This window comes from Arachis hypogaea, chromosome 18, assembly GCF_003086295.3.
Source record: "Arachis hypogaea cultivar Tifrunner chromosome 18, arahy.Tifrunner.gnm2.J5K5, whole genome shotgun sequence".
Lineage (NCBI taxonomy): Eukaryota > Viridiplantae > Streptophyta > Magnoliopsida > Fabales > Fabaceae > Arachis > Arachis hypogaea.
Genome location: NC_092053.1, coordinates 92,219,226 through 92,225,589, shown reverse-complemented (window position 1 = coordinate 92,225,589; position 6,364 = coordinate 92,219,226). Strand labels below are relative to the sequence as shown.

General features: G+C 37.6%; 1 non-coding gene across 1 annotated transcript; it reads right to left on the bottom strand.

Moving 5' to 3' along the window:
* Window positions 1–3,346: 3,346 nt before the first annotated feature.
* Window positions 3,347–3,454, bottom strand: LOC112774686 (small nucleolar RNA R71). Its single transcript, XR_003189156.1, has one exon. It is a non-coding gene; the product is annotated as a small nucleolar RNA R71 (small nucleolar RNA).
* Window positions 3,455–6,364: the final 2,910 nt, after the last annotated feature.

The window sequence follows — 6,364 nt, the reverse complement described above, 5'->3', positions numbered from 1 at the left end:
CTTGTTTCGCTTCTAAGATATTCATTTGTACTTCAATCTGAATGTGATGAACGTGACAATCATCATCATTCCCTATGAACGCGTGCCTGAAAACCACTTCCGTTCTACCTTATACTGAATGAGTATCTCTTAGATCTCCTAACCAGAGTCTTTGTGGTGTAAGCTAGAATGATGGCGGCATTCAAGAGAATCCAGAAGGTCTAAACCTTGTCTGTGGTATTCCGAGTAGGATTCAATGAATGAATGACTATGACGAGCTCCAAACTCGCGATTGCAGGGCGTTAGTGACAGACGCAAAAGGATAGTAAATCCTATTCCAGCATGATCGAGAACCGACAGATGAATAGCCGTGCCGTGACAGGGTGCGTTGACCATTTTCACTGAGAGGATAAGATGAAGCCATTGACAAGGGTGATGCCTCCAGACGATTAGCCGTGCCGTGACAGGGCATTGGATCATTTTCTCGAGAGATGACCGAAAGTAGCCATTGACAGTGGTGATGTATCACATAAAGCCAGCCATGGAAAGGAGTAAGACTGACTGGATGAAGATAGCAGGAAAGCAGAGGTTCAGAGGAACGAAAAGCATCTCCATTCGCTTATCTGAAATTCCTACCAATGATTTACATAAGTACCTCTATCCCTATTCTATTATTTATTTTCGAAAACCCATTACTGTTTTATATCCACCTGACTAAGATTTACAAGGTGACCATAGCTTGCTTCATACCGACAATCTCCGTGGGATTCGACCCTTACTCACGTAAGGTATTACTTGGACGACCCAGTGCACTTGCTGGTTAGTTATGCGAAGTTGTGAAGATATGTTTAGACCATGGTCCTGTGCATCCGTTTTTGGTGCCATTGCTAGGGAATCAATTTCGAACAACAATTCACAACCTGAGTAGCAATTTCGCATACCAAGTTTTTGGCGCCGTTGCCGGGGATTGTTCGAGTATGGACAACTGACGGTTCATCCTGTTGCTCAGATTAGGTAATTTTCTTTTTGTTTTCTTTTCAAAATTTTTTCAAAAAATATTTCAAAAATTTCTCATCTGTTTTCGAAAAAAATAATGTTTTCAAAAATTTTAGATTCAAAATTTTTAAGAATGAATTCTAGTGTTTCATGAAGCATGTGAAGCCTGGCTGGCTGTAAAGCCATGTCTAAATTCATTTAGACTGAGGCTTCCAAACCATCAGCATAGAGGCAAGTTACATATTTGATAAGTAATGAGCAGTATATTCTGATATCTTTCTGAAGCTTGGCTGGCTAGTGAGCCATGTCTAATTCCTGGACTGAAGCTTTAGACTAACATGGCAAGATTCCTATAATTCATATTAAAAATTTTAGAATCCTTATTTTTCTTTTACAAAATAATTTTCGAAAAAAATCCAAAAAAAAAAAAAATTTTGAAAATCATAAAAATCAAAAATATTTTTTGTGTTTCTTGTTTGAGTCTTGAGTCATGTCATAAGTTTGGTGTCAATTGCATGTGCATCTTGCATTTTTTGAAAATTCATGCATTCATAGTGTTCTTCATGATCTTTAAGTTGTTCTTGGTAAGTCTTCTTGTTTGATCTTGATGATTTTTTGTTTTGTGTCTTTTCATGTTTATCATATGCATTCTTGAATTCTTAGTGTCTAAGCATTAAAGAATTCTAAGTTTGGTGTCTTGCATGTTTTCTTTGCATTAAAAATTTTTTCAAAAATATGTTCTTGATGTTCATCATGATCTTCATAGTGTTCTTGGTGTTCATCTTGACATTCATAGTGTTCTTGCATGCATCCCTTGTTTTGATTCAAAAATAAAAGAGAAAAACATGAAAATGATGTTTTTAATTTTTCTCTCTCATCATTAAAAATTAAAAAAAAATAAAAAAAATATCTTTCCATTTTTCTCTCATCAAATTCAAAAATTTGGATTGACTTTTTCAAAAATTTTAAAAATCAAGTTGTTTCTTATAAGTCAAATCAAACTTTCAATTTGAAAATCTTATCTTTTTCAAAATCTTTTTCAAAAATCAAATCTTTTTCAAAAATAAAATCTTTCTTAGTTATTTTCGAAAATTCTAAAAAAATATTTTTCAAAAATATTTTTCTTATTTTTATACCAAATTTTCGAAAATAACATCATCAATTAATGTTTTGATTCAAAAATTTCAAGTTTGTTACTTACTTGTTAAGAAAGATTCAAACTTTGAGTTCTAGAATCACATCTTGTTATTTCTTGTGAATCAAGTCATTAATTGAGATTTTAAAAATCAAATCTTTTTCAAAAACTAATTTCAATCATATCTTTTCAAAATATCTTCTTATCATATCATTTTCAAAAATTTGATTTCAAAATATCTTTTCTAACTTCCTAACTTATCTTTTCAAAATTTGTTTCAACTAACTAACTAACTTTTTGTTTGTTTCTTATCTTTTTCAAAACCACCTAACTAACTCTCTCTCTCTAATTTTCAAAAATATCTTCCCTCTTTTTCAAAATTTCTTTTTAATTAACTAATTATTTTTATTTTTGATTTCAAAATTTTTCAAAAATTACTAACCTTTTTCAAAAACTATTTTCGAAAATCACTAACCCTTTTTCAAAAATTATTTTCGAAAATTCTCCCTCTCCCATCTTATTCTATTTATTTATTCATCTACTAAAATCTCATCTCACATCTATACCCTCCTCACAGTTGTGTTTCCTCCATTACATTACATTCTTTGTCTCCCTCTTTTCTCCCACTCACAAAGGGACCCCTATACTGTGGTATAAAGGATCTCTATTATTATTATTTTTCTGTGCCCTCTTCTTTGTCATATGAGCAGGAGCAAGGACAAGAATATTCTTGTTGAAACAGATCCAGAACCTGAAAGGATTCTGAAGAAAAAATTAAGAGAAGCTAAATTACAACGATCCAGAGATAACCTTTCAAAAATTTTCGAACAGGAAGAGGAGATGGCAGCCGAAAATAATAATAATGCAAGGAGGATGCTTGGTGACTTTACTGCACCTAATTCCAAATTACATGGAAGAAGCATCTCCATTCCTGCCATTGGAGCAAACAACTTTGAGCTGAAACCTCAATTAGTTTCTCTGATGCAGCAGAACTGCAAGTTTCATGGACTTCCATCTGAAGATTCTTTTCAGTTCTTAACTGAATTCTTGCAGATATGTGATACTGTTAAGACTAATGGAGTGGATCCTGAAGTCTACAGGCTCATGCTTTTCCCTTTTGCTGTAAGAGACAGAGCTAGAGTATGGTTGGACTCTCAACCTAAGGATAGCCTGAACTCTTGGGATAAGCTGGTCAAGGCTTTCTTAGCCAAGTTCTTTCCTCCTCAAAAGCTTAGTAAACTTAGAGTGGACGTTCAGACCTTCAGACAGAAAGAAGGTGAATCCTTCTATGAAGCTTGGGAGAGATACAAAGGACTGACCAAAAAGTGTCCTTCTAACATGCTTTCAGAATGGACCATCCTGGATATATTCTATGATGGTCTGTCTGAGTTATCTAAGATGTCATTGGATACTTTTACAGGTGGATCCATTCACCTAAAGAAAATGCCTGCAGAAGCTCAAGAACTCATTGACATGGTTGCAAATAACCAGTTCATGTACACTTCTGAAAGGAATCCTGTGAATAATAGGACGCCTATGAAGAAGGGAGTTCTTGAGGTTGATACTCTGAATGCCATATTGGCTCAGAATAAAATATTGACTTAGCAAGTCAATATGATTTCTCAGAGTCTGAATGGAATGCAAGCTGCATCCAACAGTACTCAAGAAGCTTCTTATGAAGAAGAAGCTTATGATCCTGAGAACCCTGCAATAGCAGAGGTGAATTACTTAGGTAAACCTTATGGAAATACCTATAACTCATCATGGAGAAATCATCCAAGTTTCTCATGGAAGGATCAAAAGCCTCAACAAGGCTTTAATAATGGTGGAAGAAACAGGTTTAGCAATAGCAAGCCTTTTCCATCATCCACTCAGCAACAGACAGAGAATCCTGAGCAGAACCCATCTAGCTTAGCAAACTTAGTCTCTGATCTATCTAAGGGCACTGTGAGTTTCATGAATGAAACAAGGTCTTCCATTAGAAATTTGGAAGCACAAGTGGGCCAGCTGAGTAAAAGGATCACTGAAATCCTTCCTAGTACTCTCCCAAGCAATACAGAAGAGAATCCAAAAGGAGAGTGCAAGGCCATTGACATAAGCACCATGGCCGAACCCAAAGAAGGAGAGGAGGACGTGAATCCCAAGGAGGAAGACCTCTTGGGACGTCCAGTGACCAATAAGGAGCTTCCCTCTGAGGAACCAAAGGACTCTGAGGCTCATCTAGAGACCATAGAGATTCCATTGAACCTCCTTATGCCCTTCATGAGCTCTGATGAGTATTCCTCTTCTGAAGAGAATGAGGATGTTACCGAAGAGCAAACTGCCAAGTTTCTTGGTGCAATCATGAAGCTGAATGCCAAATTATTTGGTATTGAAACTTGGGAAGATGAACCTCCCTTGTTCATCAATGAACTAAGTGATCTGGATCAACTGACATTGCCTCAGAAGAGACAGGATCCTGGAAAGTTCATAATACCTTGTACCATAGGCTCCATGATCTTTAAGGCTCTGTGTGATCTTAGTTCAGGAATAAACCTCATGCCCCTCTCTGTAATAGAGAAATTGGGAATCTATGGGGTGCAAGCTACAAAAAACTCATTGGAGATGGCAGACAGTTCAAGAAAACAGGCTTATGGACAAGTAGAGGACGTGTTAGTAAAGGTTGAAGGCCTTTACATCCCTGTTGATTTCATAGTCCTGGATACTGGAAAGGAAGAGGATGAATCCATCATCCTAGGAAGACCTTTCCTGGCCACAGCAAGAGCTGTGATTGATGTTGACAGAGGTGAACTAGTCCTTCAATGGAATGAGGACTCCCTTGTATTTAAAACTCAAGGATCTCCCTCTGCAACCATGAAGAGGAAGCATGAAAAGCTTCTCTCAAGGCAGAGTCAACCCAAGCCCCCACAGTCAAACTCTAAGTTTGGTGTTGGGAGGCCACAACCAAACTCTAAGTTTGGTGTTGAACTCCCATATCCAAACTCTAAGTTTGGTGTTGGAGAGTTTCAACAATGCTCTGAACATCTGTGAGGCTCCATGAGAGCCCACTGTCAAGCTATTGACATTAAAGAAGCGCTTGTTGGGAGGCAACTGATGAGCGGATAATTTATACGCTTTTTGACATTGTTTTTAGTATGTTTTTAGTAGGATCTAGTTACTTTTAGGGATGTTTTCATTAGTTTTTATGTTAAATTCACATTTCTGGACTTTACTATGAGTTTGTGTGTTTTTCTGTGATTTCAGGTATTTTCTGGCTGAAATTGAGGGACTTGAGCAAAAATCAGATTCAGAGGTTGAAAAAGGACTGCTGATGCTGTTGGATTCTGACCTCCCTGCACTCAAAGTGGATTTTCTGGAGCTACAGAACTCGAACTGGCGCGCTTCTAATTGCGTTGGAAAGTAGACATCCAGGGCTTTCCAGCAATAGATAATAGTCCATACTTTGGCCAAGAATTGACGACGTAAACTGGCGTTCAACGCCAGCCTTCTGCCCAAATCTGGAGTCCAGCGCCAGAAAAGGATCCAAAACCAGAGTTGAACGCCCAAACTGGCATAGAAATTGGCGTTCAACTCCACAAATGGCCTCTGCACGTGCTACACTTAAGCTCAGTCCAAACACACACCAAGTGGGCCCCGGAAGTGGATTTATGCATCAATTACTTACTCATGTAAACCCTAGTGACTAGTTTATTATAAATAGGGCCTTTTACTATTGTATTAGGTATCTTTTGATCATCTTAGGATCTTAGGACCATCTTTGAACGCATTGTTCTTAGATCAAGGGGGCTGGCCATCTCGGCCATGCCTGGACCTTCCACTTATGTATTTTCAACGGTAGAGTTTCTACACTCCATAGATTAAGGTGTGGAGCTCTGCTGTCCCTCAAAGATTAATGCAAAGTACTACTGTTTTCTATTCAATTCTTCTTATTTCGCTTCTAAGATATCCATTCGCACCCAAGAACGTGATGAAGGTGATGATTATGTGTGACGATCATCATCCTTCTCCCTTATGAACGCGTGCCTGACAAACACTTCTGTTCTACATGAATTGAGCTAGAATGAATATCTCTTAGATCTCCTAACCAGAATCTTCGTGGCGTAAGCTAGAATGATGGCGGCATTCAAGAGAATCCGGAAAGTCTAAACCTTGTCTGTGGTATTCCGAGTAGGATTCAATGATTGAATGACTGTGACGAGCTCCTAACTCGCGATTGCAGGGCGTTAGTGACAGACGGAAAAGGATAGTAAATCC